Consider the following 13,629-nt stretch of genomic DNA (forward strand, 5'->3'; position numbering starts at 1 on the left):
ATACTCCTCATTTACTGGCAAATTAATAAACTTCTCTTTCTTTTTCCTCAAACCACTCGTCCTCATTCTTCTGATGCACCTTGGGGACAAGTGCCGAACTTTCATTAACAATCACAGAGATAAAGGGCCATTCGCATAAGTGATACATTTTTATCTTTTAAGGTTCTCAAGATACTCAATGTACTAAAATTATAATTTTTTTGTTTAGAAATGAAAGTTATTTCATTCATCAGCAATAATCTACAAAAGAGGCTGTGCGTATACAACAGAAAGTGCTTCATTACTAATTAGTAGTTTAGTAGATGTCAAGATCTGTGTTCACGCTAGGATTTAGCCATGCCTGGGCATGTCTGCAGAACTGGTAGGTTTGGTCCACCAGGGATCTATTTGGAAGAGAGGGAGTCAGGAGGCAGGAGATGGGAGTATAACAACATACATCCTGATTTAAAGGGAAAGAGAAGTTTACAAATCAGGGTCAGAAGTCTGTGTGGGTGGAGGTGGGTGTATGTGTGGGGGAGAATACGAGGGGTTGTGATGGTTTTCACGTAACCATTCCTGATTTTTATAGCAAGAAATAGGCAAAGAGAGCATAAAGAAAAACTGCAATGGGTCTGTTGGTAGTGTAGGGGTTAGGGGAAACTTGCTCCCCACCAAAGATTGCTAAAAGATTAACTCACAATTAAGGCAGATTGATACGAGAAAGATTTATTTACCATGCACCTGGGGAGAATTGCAGAGTGATTACTCAATATCCTAATGAAGTTCAGATATTTTTTAAACCTGTTCTTTTGGAGGGGAGGAGGAGATGAGGAGTACAGGTACCTCTGTTTAGGGGTAATAAACAGTTGCTAGGGAGGATGAAAAGATACTTGGGAGAATGAATGGATGGGAGGAAACAGACTGACTTGTAATTAACCTGAGAGACAGGTATTATGTTTAAAATGATTTGGGCCAGGTCTGGTTGCATTCTTGATCTTGATTTTTCCTTGCAATATATTAAGATGACAGGGAGAGGAAGGGAAGTCAGTCTATTGTTCTTTTTGATGGGTCAGTCTGGTTTATGCAGATAGAGGGCAAGCTTCTTCCAAGGGCCTGTTAATCTCTAAGAGCCTTTAATTCAAAATATTCTTTATACTAAGGATTCATACTTTGGGGTGAAATTTTGTGAGCTCCTTAAGTAAATATTAGAGGCACTGGTGCCAGCTACTGTAGCACTGATAGAATGGTTGTGGTTTGATAGTGATAGGGAGTGCTAGTGACTTATGAAAAGAGTGAGTACCATTAGCATAAAATTTAGTGCTTTCAACACTGGACATGATAAGTATCAGTAATGACATGGGGCAGGCCTTACTCTGTAAAGATGACATTATCATAGCAAACAAGAAAAGGAGAAGAAAAATAGTACAAATTCCATAAATGAGCAAGGGTACTTTTTTGTATATATGTAAGTTATTTCTTGAGAACATGTAACATCTTTGGGAAAAATTTATGGGCTGGATGTGTCTCACAGAGGGGTAAAAGGTCTAGTCAGAGAAATACCATATCGGGCAATTGCTTCCCTATTGACCTGAAAACAGATTAGAGTCAGAAGACCCTGGGAGGTCACTTATATTCTCTTAGTTTCCATAGTCATGAAATGAGATCTAAACTAAATCGAAAGGTTATTGAAAGACTTAGTAAAGATGGGAGTGATTTGGAAAGTATAACAACTTAAATAGGCTCTTAGGATTATGTGTAACACAGGTTCAAGAAATGGGGATTTATTATAGAGATACACGGGGCACTATAGGAAATAGAACATCAGAGAAATGCCTCATGAGTACTGGAACTAAAGTCTTATTCTGGATTAAAGGTAGTTATAAGAACCTCAGTAGCAGTTGTTTAGGAATCTCCATTTTAGCTTTCAAACAATATTATTTTCTTGGTCTCAGCTTTATGTATGCATGCACTTTCTTACTTCTTTTATAATTACAATGAATAGTAAGTAATTCACCAGAAAATTTTTACCTATTGATTGAGTGGTTGTACTCTTAAAGAATTTGAATGTGTTATTCTTAGAACATAAATGCAGGTATTTAAGGGAACTCTACCAACTGGCTGCTTAATCCACTATTCCATAGACCTTCTCTACCTGCTAGATTCTGGTTTCTTATGGACTTTAACTTTCCTGTGGAACATCATGGTCCCTCCTATTTTATGACATCTTCTATGCATTCTTTCCATTTTAGCAACTTGATACTGGTTCAACACATATATTTTTGGACAAGGTGTTATTCTTACTGTTTTTAGTTTGTACCAAGCCACTTGATAAAGCCATTGAATCATTAATGGATTGATTGTCCTTGAGCTTTTCTTACACTAAAAACCATCAATGGTGGGAGCGAGTGAGTATCATATTTCTGCTGGGAACTGTTTTCTTCTACAAAGGAGAAACATAGGACAGTTCCTCCAAGAAAGAAATGATCAATATGGAAGCCTCCTGGATAGTCACAAGTAGTATAAGACATGAAAAGAGAACACTTTCATTGTGACCTTATTTGGCTGTACAAATTCTAAGCCAATACTCTAAAATATGTTCCTCAGAAAATCATAGAATTTTAGAGTTGGAAAGGATATTAGAAATAATCTGATCTAAAGCTTTCATTTCATAAATGAGAAAACTAAAGTCTGAATTAGTATCTGCTTAATGTTAGAAAGCTCTTTAGCAACAAAGTTAGGCTTAGAGCTTAATGCCCTTTTTCCTACAAGCTGTCTCAGAAAGCTTAGAGATGAGTTAATGTAGCAATAAAACTTTATTAAAATAGGAAATCAACTTTCTTTAAAACATGTTCACTCTTTTTTTTTTTCTTTTTTGGCAATACTTGGACATTTATCCTTTACATGGTTTCCTAAAGACTTCATTGTTTTCACTAGTTGAAAACACCTATGGTTCCTTTAGTTTCCCTAATCCTTTCTCTTTCCCTTTTATATTTACTGCCCCTAGCACTCCATATTATATTTCTCCTTAAGAGTCCTCCTATATGATCCTCCCTCCCTTGCTTCCCCTTCTCCAATTCTATTGAGTGTGTTCTAATCATATCTCTGGAGAGGAAAGCATAAGCCAAAACTTCTTGCCACACTTCTCTTGAAATTTTGTGGGGTAACTTAAAGAAGAGGATTGACTTAACTGTGAATTACTCCAAGTGGAGATTTTGCTACTAGTATGACTATGCATATATATTATACTTCCCACAAGGAGGAGCTATCTATGACACATAACCTATCATATAAAACAAGGATACATTCCTGTAATTAATGATAGTGTTTATTTATTGCAAATAATATAAAATAGGTGATAAGATTTCAATTATAAAGCACAGCTTCACAGGGCCAGCTTCTGGAACATGCTCTACAGCTACTGTTTATATTTGAAGTAGTGATGACACTGACAATTTCAAACAAGTTAACTGATATACAGAAATAAATAATGTCACCATGTTTACTATACAGAATGTGGTCAAGCTCCTCTCCACCTTTCTCTCTAAAATAAAGCCACTGAGCAGCCAATATAGGTTCTAAAAGAGCCACCTGCTTAAGCTCATATAATCTTAGTATAGTTTCTCAGATGTCTCCTTGAAACTCATTTTACTTTAGTTATGGTTATACAACCTTCTTGTCTGAATTTTCTGCCTGCAATATGTTAGATACAACAAACTGGAAAGAAGCAGGGAAGGAGTCACTAGATTCAACTTGTGGATGATGTCAAATAGTAGGCCAAGTAGCAGCCAGAGAGGAGACATAAGGCCTACATATAGCAAGTACCAATACTCAGAAATTCAAGTGTGGAAAACTAGTCCAATTAATTTCAATAGCCTTTGGGAGAATTACTATTTTAGAGAAAAATAATTAATGTTTATAAGTCATCACAAATTTTTAAGAATAAATAAAATCTTCAGCATATTCTTTTTAACATGCAGGGTAAAGTAAAAAATGTATTTTAGAAAGATTTTTATTAAAAATATTTAAATAAGTAACCTGAACACTTCATTTATGTAAATTATTTTCCTGTAAATTTATGATAAATGAAGTGATTTTATACAACGGTTCCCCAACTCATTTCAGTTCTGTTGAAAATTCAGATACTATTATAATTTTCATTTATTTTACCTAGTTCTTTTTTTTTTCCCCTCCTTTCCTATCTCAAGGGGAGAATTCCTTTACAAAAACTGTGTTATCTTCTGGTTCTTATTTTTGAGCCTCTGACTTCAGGCAATCCATTTCAGAAAGCCTCTCAATTCCTTCAAAGTATCCTTTTCTTTTTTCTGGATGTTCTGGGCCTAAGGACATCAATATGATCTGTGGAGGATTCTGGCAAAATTGTTAACGCAGTGATATTCATTAATTTTTCTTGAGCTCTAAGTCATTTCTTTCATTTTATATATTTTATATAACATTTTAATACCTACCCATCCTTATAGTCATTCATGTCTTCACTATTGATTTATGGAAAGGAATTCCCAGAAGTCAAAGCCCACAATCTATTATATCATTTTCTCTTGGAAGTCATTTCTGCATACCTTGGTCCTTCTTGCCCCATATCCTATCCATATGATTAAATTTTTGTCTTTAATGGGATGCCCCAAATACATTCCTCATGCAGTTTCACTAAGCTTTTATAGAGAGATTTTATCCTTCTTGATGCAGTACAGCAATACAGTGTGCCTCCAAGCATGGTGCCCATAATTACACCACTCTCTTTGCTGTCATGCAGAACTGGAAACATTCAGCTGATGTGAAATCAGTATTTCCTGGAGGTCTTTGTTAGCTTTAAGGGTTTCTTTTTTCTCTCCCTCCTTTTCTTGAAGATCGTTTTGCTCTTTTAGTTCAGGTTGAACTTAATTCTCTTTATGATGATTATTTCTCATGTTGACTATCTTTTGCGGATGTCACTGCATAACTTCTCTGTATTTAATAGTTTTCACCCTGATCATTAATATAGGTGCAAATATAGATTTCACTTCTCCAAATTATTAGGCATAAACTTTACATATGTGGTGGAAGTGCTTAGGTAAACTGATGTCTTGAAATGGACTAGTTGTGTGATGGCATGTGCCTACAGTTCCACCTAATTGGGAGGCTGAGGTGGGAGAATCACTTGAGCCCAAGAATTTGAGATGATACTGGGCAACAGAGGGTGACTCTGGTTCTAATAAACACAGCAAAAAAACAAATAGAGTAAAAATGTAAATCTAGAAAGTTAGTAGAAAAAGAAATCTCCTCCTTTCAATCACAGAAAAGAATGGAAATTTGAAGTTAAAGTGGTCCAAAACATGAATTAAAATAGTTTTACTTGAAGTTATACTAAGTAAAAGAGAAGTGAATATCACATACAGTTAAAGGTGATATGGGGTGGAGTCATATAAAAAAGGGTCCTCTGAGAACTACTGAATATAATCCTTGTATTTCTCTGAATGTTTATTAATTTGGGATTTTGTGGGATACAACTAAGGAATGTATTAGAAAGAACACTTGTAACTCAAGATTCTGTAACAGTTAATAAGTTTATATACAGTTGTACCATTTTTTTCTATTTCATTAAGGATTTAAGTAAGATTTATTACAAGGTGGCCTCTAGAACCTTTCCAGATTTTTGAAAAGTTATATCACAATTTTTCATGTAATATCTAAAGTGCTTCAAAAATAAGATAAACACATTTCATAAAAATTCTAATTAATTCTTATGACTCATAACACATTTAATACACATTTACTAATTTGTCCTAAGTCTTTTAAAAAAAACATTTTCTAAGTGATTTTTTAAGGAAATCTTAACGAATAGTCCTTTACGCGAGGTTTTCTTTACTTCTAATTGTATAAACATATCTTTGTTTTCTTGCCAGACTCTGTAGAATGATCTTTACCAAAGAACCTTCCAGGAGTCTGTCAATAGATTACTCTCATGGTTATATGAATTAAGGTAGAAAAGTAAAATGGGAGAATCATGTAAAATTTTACCCTTAAAAATAATTAGAAAATTAAAATTTTAAAACTCAAAGAAGGAATATGCCTGTAAAATATTTGAGTCCTGGAGAGCTATAACTTGATGCAGATAATTATGTGCCAAAAGTAATATCTCTATTTGGTACCATGAGGAAAATAGAAATGAAAATTTTCTAATGAAGAGAGACCTGTCAATGGATTTGAACTCATTACTTTTGATAACTAAAGAAGATATGTTATTCATTAAAATAGTGGTAGTTATACTAACTACTACTAATAATCTATTTACATATCACATTTCATCTAGAGTTCTCAGCCATTTTATAAACATATCATTAATCTTGACAAATCCCCAGTGAGACTATGTACATGGGAATATATAGATATTAAATTAACTCTAGAAGATTCTTCCATATTGTCTCTGAATTCATAAGAGGTTAATAACAAGAAAATATTTTACATGGAACATAACAGTTCATAATTTTTGTTTTTTTGTTTTGTTTCGAGACGGGGGTCTCACCATACTGCCCAGGCTGGCCTCGAGCTCCTAGACTCAAGCAAGCCTCCTGCCTTGGCCTCCCAAGTAGCTGGGACTACAGGCATGCACCACCGTGTCTCATTAGTTTATAGTTTTTTAATGACCTTATTTTAGTCCATGCTGACTTTTCATACAGAAAATTCATTCAATATGGATCACTGTTTTATTCAAGGATAAAAAAGGACATAAATATAAAAATAAGTATTTCTTAAATGTCATAGTTTTTTCCTCCTATAGAACAAGGAGCTAAATCTATCTTGAATATTTTATAAAAACAAAAAATAAAGTTTTGTTCATTTTCTGTAGTATTATCTGTTCAAATTAGTAATTCGATTCAATTTGACATTTATTTCATCTAAATTTTTCTTTTTCCTACTACAAGCAATGCCACTCTGCCCCTTCAATATTTTCAAAGCTTTGCTCAAAATAGCATTTAAAGTTTCTACTCTGACCTGACCCAACACTTTACTATGTCTTCTATATTATCCTGGGGCCATGCATAAACCATAATGGACTCTGTTTGATTCTTAGACCTTTCTTCTGAAAATACTGGTCTACAGGTGCTGTTTGAAAAACAAAATGGCCTACTATTTTTATTTGAATCAAAGTTAGTAAAGAAATTGCTTGAGTACCTGTTGTATCTCCCAATCATGTTGCTGAACTTACCCTGTGATTCAGTGGGTGGGTACCAAGTAGTATCATGTGGAATGGCCTTTAAATGAAGTAATAGTTCAGCAAAATAAAGCAAAATACATATATTCATTTCTGCATTTATTCACTCAACAAACATTTACTGAGCTAAGGTTACGGATAACATAGAAATAAATATGAAATAGGACCATAAATGAATTCCTAATACAATGTCAATATAGTGTGCATGGTGTTCTGGGAGAAGAGTACCTAACTCTGTTGGGGGTCAGGAAAGACTTCATTGACAAGACCTTTGCCCTCCATAGGCCAATTACAAGTGTCATGAAAAGCAGGGTTTTGAGAGTCTTGTTGGACGTTCAGAAGCAACCGAATGAAAGTATATTATACCCCAATGTTCATAATTATTACTAACAGAAATAATTACATCATTCTGGACTGGGCCATGCTGTCTATAGTCCATGCAGTGAAAAATAATCAATCTAGAAAAATAACCAAACATAAACTACAGGTCCTAGTGGTCAGAAAATACAAAATAACCGTACTGTTTTTTGATGATAAACATAGTAAAATAACTTCAAATTAAATTTAGAATATAATGAAAATCAAAGATATTTAATCTTAAAATTCTTAGGAAAGGAAAAAGCATAGTATGACTGTAAGAAACCATTATTATGAAAAAAGAGTAAACTTTCAACCCAGTCACAAAAGCCAAAATACTTCCTTTTGATAACCCTTAAATTACATTTTTCAGAATGTGTCTCTTTTTCTTGAAGGCATCCACAATCTTCCACATGATGCCTAAGTGTAGCCAGACTGAACTGACATTCTTTAGGCATTTCTTCAAAGAAAGGAATAAGATCTGACAGATTCCTTTGCACAGGGGGAAAAGGCATAGAAGGACAAGGTCTGGTGTGAATCTTAACATTACTCTCTCCATCTGCAAGAAAGTCCTCCTCTGCTACACTGTAATAATAGCTTCTGAAGGTGTTAGCACCAGCATGACATTTCTGTCTTTAAAAAAATTCCATAGTTTTTACTTTTGAATTTTGACTAATCTATTATCTTTAAAAACACATGTTAATCCTCATAGTATGTTAGAGTTCAGTTTAGAAATACAATTTTTTACCACTTGACAGGTAAAATATGGAACCAATGCAAAAAACAAATTAAAAAAAGTAAATTGACAAGTTAAAAAAAAAAACACATTCTCTCTTTTATATTGCTGTCTATGACAGTCCAGGCATTAGCAGTATTTTGAAGTAACGTTAATGTGTGACTGACTCAATGCAACAAAACACCCAAATTGCCTTGTTAATGTTGAAGTGTGTAAAGGGCTACTTCTACAGTCAAACAATTTAGTTTGGTTTTAACTGGTTGATTCTGAATACAAGTACTCCAGGACACATGTAAGAAACATGTTTTTATAAAAGTATGTGTAATCTAAAAACATATAGGCCAAAAGTAATCAGAAAGGACTTCTTTATGTTCCCAGGGCATGGGCTGGTATTCTGTGGGGCTTGTTATCGCAACAACTGCAAAGTTATGAAAGTAGCCAATAGAGATGCTTATCATGTATGTGGACCATGACATTCCAAATATGATGCTTACAGATCTATCAACATTTGAAATAAATAGACAGTTTATGGAATAGGGAATCATATATAGTGTATATAAACAGGAGAGTTATGATAGTGGGGTAGGAAAAAGAAAGCATGATCAGGTTAAGTATTAAATAAGCTTGGCTGGCTTTTATGGGCTTTGTAGGTAGAGCTAATAAAAAATCAGTTAAGATACGTAATATATGGCTACAGACCAACTGTTAATCTCTGATAAATCAGGAATGGGAATTTAACTTTTAGTTTATTTTAGTTCTGAACTAATTGGAGTTTGCACTGTCAATCAAGAAACATAAATTTGATACTTGCCAGTCAAAATTCATTCTGATTGGTCAGTGTTAGTTCAATAATGATTACTAAGTATTTTGAATATTACTCCTGGTTTTTAATCAAATGTCTAAAGGAGGTAGACCAGGCTACATTCTTCCATTATGATTTTATTTAACAGTATCATATAGATATGACTTAAGAATCAAAAAGATAATTATTTAATTAAACAACCAATAATCACTTATAATTGTTCTCTATTGTCCTTTCTAGCTCTGTGTTTCTACAGTGAAATAGGTACTCTGCTAGGAGATTTACCTGAGAGAAAAGAAAGACATTGTTCATGGATTCCGGGAGTTTACATACATACATGAAACAAACATATATACATGACACAAACATACATACATGAAATGATTAGAGAACAATTAAGTGCAAAACTGGGTAGAAATAATTATAAATATCATAAGAATTTAGAGGAATTTATTATCACTGTAGGCAGCAATAGTAGAAGATTTCAATGAAGAGGCCAGCCATAACTGATCTCGAAAGAACTCAAGGGTTTGGATATATGAAGGATGCAATGAAGAAAAAATTATAATCTAAGAAGTGGAAACATGCAACGTTCATGGACAGTACAAAGTGCAGTGAAAACAAAACAAAACTGAGAGGATTGAAAAATAAGTCTACCAGGGGCTTGCTTCCAAAGAGCCCTGTAAACTGTACTGAGTGGTCAGGGAGGAGCTGCTCATCAGATTAGGTGAGATGCCCTGAGCTGGACTGAACCATTTTTACTATGTGTGCCAAAATGTCACACAGGATGGATGCTCTTTCCTGCTTTTCTTCTACCCTTGAAACTAGATCTATGAGAGGATTATGGCCTTTTTCTTGGGTCAGGTATCTCTCTCCCTGAAGCTGCCACTATTTTCTCACCCATCAGGCAGAGGAATAAGTCTTTCTCAAGGCAGGCATTTATTCATACTTCCTTACTGCCTGTCTCTCAGTCTCTATCTGTCTTCCCCAATCTTACCAGCAGTTAGCTTTCCAGAAGTTCTAATTATCTAAGTCATGGTGATTTGTTTGTAGCAATATCTGGCCTTTGCAGGATGAAGAAATTATATTTGTGCCCTAAACCTCCAATTGCTCAACAATTTTCTAGAATAATCTGAACGTTTCAGACACCCTGTTAATATTCCATAGAGCTCATATTTATTCATTTTCCATCACATCTGGTATATTTATCTTCCTTGGGAACCTCATGAGGACAAGAGGTGAATGGTAGAGGAGGGTAGGGAACTACAGGGTTTCTTAGTCCCATGCTTGAAAAGTATCCTAATGCTACCAATATAATTTAATGGAAGCCAGGAAGAATCATTTGAACTTGATGTAGTATATTAAGGGAAGCTGAAGTATTTTGAGCAGGAACATACAAATAATAAAATAAAATAGTGTTGAAGCCATAATTTCAGGAAGAATTAGGAAGGTAGAAGACTGGAGCTAGTTAGAACAGATAGGAGGAAATTGCAGTAGTGCAGATAAAAAGTGATAAGGATGGCAATGGTAGGAATGAAGGTGAAAAGACAGTTCTGAGAGACATTATTAAGGAAAGAATGGCAGGACTTGGTGACAAGTTCAATGCAGAGGTGATGAGGAAATAATCAAAGGTGACTTGAGGGCTCCTATTTCTGGAGCCTTGGAAATTAGTGATTTTGTAGCATTAAAGAGAAGGATGGGAAAGAAGAGTATTTTTCTTCTTTTTTTTTTAAAGGGGGAAGTAGAAAAAACTTAGTGAAGGTGAGATGACTCCAGGATGTCTTCTAATTACCATATTTTTTGAAATATAAGATTAGAATCAGGAAGTCATGATACAGAACATGGACAGATGGGCTAATTATTAGAAGGTATAAAATAATAAAAAAAAGTTATAAAAAGAACAAAGGGCCAAGAATTGGGCTTTTGGGAACTAACTACTATTAGGGCACATGAGGAAGAACATCAGATAGAAAAACAAGGCTGGAAAGATAGAAGGAGAGGAAAGGTCATTAGGCAAGGAGAATCCAATAGAATTAAAATAAAGAATACTAAATAGGTTTCATGTGAAACAATGTCAAGATGAATGTTTTCAACATGAAAATTCTTTTTCTTTTATTACATAAATCTCTGAGAAAATAATTATATTGCTGTCTTGTTTCAAATAACTCCTCAATATCAATCCTCAAGTCTTTTCCTGATATTCAGACTCATCCCCTGGTATTGTATAAAAACAGAAAGCACATTATGAGGACTACTTAAATAAAACCCTTTCATATATTGGAAGACCATTAATTCTTCTCAAAGTTATTTCTTTCTAAGTTAAATAATTCTAATTCCTTAAGATCCATACTTTTTTTTCACTATTGTCTTATGAACTTTCCCAAATTTATTAGTTACTGCTTGTTCTTAGGGTAAAATATCTCATTACAGTATTTGACAAAAGCTCTAGAGTAGGGAGAACTTAATGTAGCCCCAGAAACCCTTGAACACATGGGATGTTTAGACTTATTTAGGGCTTTCAGTAAGAATAAAACTGTTTCAATGAATTTCAGGACCTCATTTTCTGTATTTTTAATTTTTTTCCCACATTGCTAAGAATGTGTTTCTAAACTCTTAAAAACACTAGCAAAAATACAAGATGTAATCCAGAGTTGGATCTGCTGTCTGTTAGCAACCAAAAGAATGGTATTCATTGGTAGCAACTAGGAAAATAAGAAATACAACAGAAAAAGAAAGAATGGAAATGAAAGATTACTTGCTATAATCTTCAGTCTATGCTGTGTTGAAGTAGAGGATCATTTTCAGAGAAACAATATTATGAACAGAGTGCAACTAGTTGTGCTAATCTTGTCAGCTATTTTGTTATTTGTATTGTAAGTTAAAGGTAAGATAATTTCAATGTTAAATGGAAACATCTGGGCTTTGATTCTCAAAGCCCAGAAGTAAGCAGGGCCTAATGTTGTAAATTTTTTCCAGCCTTCACAAATTGTGCCTTAACTAGTACTATGCTGATAATGAAGTTAGAGTGATTTTTCAACAGTTATTTTTAGTTTTGGGACTTAGTTAATGCATTTGGTCCATAACGGTGGAGATTTTGCCTATTTTATTTCTTTAAGGCCATCTAGGAAAAGTCTAAGTTATTTCTCTAGTACACTCTAATATCCTTCAAAATGCTCTTGTATATGTAGGGAATGACAACTTCCTAGAAGGATCCAGTCCATTCCATATTTTTATTATGATTATATTCTCTGAAAAAAGAAATGTGAAGAAAGCCAATATTGTTGAGTCTCTAACACAGACTAAATATTTAGATACATTTTCATTTAATTCTCATAGCAGTTTTATGATGTAAAGATCATTTCCATTTTATAGCTCAGTATACAGACTCAGAGAAGTTCAGTAACTTGCCAAAGGTCACATAGCTTGTAAAATGGCAGAAATGGGAACTGAAGCCAAGATCATCTACCTACAAATTGCACGTTCTTTAGTTATTGGTCTAATCAGATAGAGAGGAGTTAAAATTGAGTTGGGTTCTGAATACGCCAAGGAAACCACCGGCAAGCAAACATAAGGCTTCTGTACAAAAGGGTTAGTTTGGCCAAACTTCTTTCACATCGTGACTGTAACCCTTATCCCAAAAAGTTGCCATGGAACTTTGGAATAGGGACTCAAATAAGGTTCATTGAGTTAAAAAATAAGCATTACCCATCCTTTCTGGCTTTTCCCCCCAGTTAGAGACCTTTCTTTTCACTACTTGAAGAGAAGGTGGAAGGAAATATATCCTTTGCAAACATTTCCTCCGGGCAAGAAGATAAAACAAACATTTAATGAAAACACATACAACAATTAAACCCGCTTCAAAGGAAAACATCTGAATCAAGGTGCCATTTAAGGGGAGAATAATAGTAAAACAAGATGAATAAACACAAAGAGAGCATGATTCATCCATTTTGTCAGTTACAGTAATACACATAGAGTATAAGCAGTTAGAGTAATATGAAATACATAGTAACCACTTATTTTTTCACTTCTTCAATCAATGTTGTCAGGTACTATGCAGGGCAAAGCTGATCCACACTGCTAGTAGAATTCTCTTTCCCAGACATATGGGATGGGGATTGAAAGAATTGCAATGTGGAAACTCTGGGGCTATGGGCTGGTCAGCTTCCTCCTGTGGACTGGAGAAGCAGAAAAAGCTATGCTGCAAGGTAGAGCAAATACTCAGATAGAAGCAGAGATGACAGAAGGGAGCCCTGTTGGCTTCAGCAGGAACAGTTTAGTTCACTGCTCAAGGGCATGAACTCTATAGTCAGATAGCTGTGTTTAAACTTGGCTTCATCATTTATAACCTACGTAATCTTGGACAAGTTACTTACTTCTTCACATTTTCTGCTTCTTTCCTTATTTATGAAATGGTGGTAAAAATAGTGACTATTTAGGGTCCCTGTGAACATTTAAGACTTAATACAGTTGGTCTTCCATATCCATGGATTCTGTGTCTGTGGATTCAACCAACCATAGGTCAAAAAATATTCAAAAAAGAAT

General features: G+C 34.3%; 1 pseudogene; it reads left to right on the forward strand.

Moving 5' to 3' along the window:
* LOC105814221 overlaps nucleotides 1-13,629 on the forward strand; it is a 61,648-nt pseudogene that overhangs the window by 2,845 nt on the left and 45,174 nt on the right.

Source organism: Propithecus coquereli, unplaced genomic scaffold (assembly GCF_000956105.1).
Source record: "Propithecus coquereli isolate 6110/MARCELLA unplaced genomic scaffold, Pcoq_1.0 Scaffold3, whole genome shotgun sequence".
NCBI classification, from domain to species: domain Eukaryota; kingdom Metazoa; phylum Chordata; class Mammalia; order Primates; family Indriidae; genus Propithecus; species Propithecus coquereli.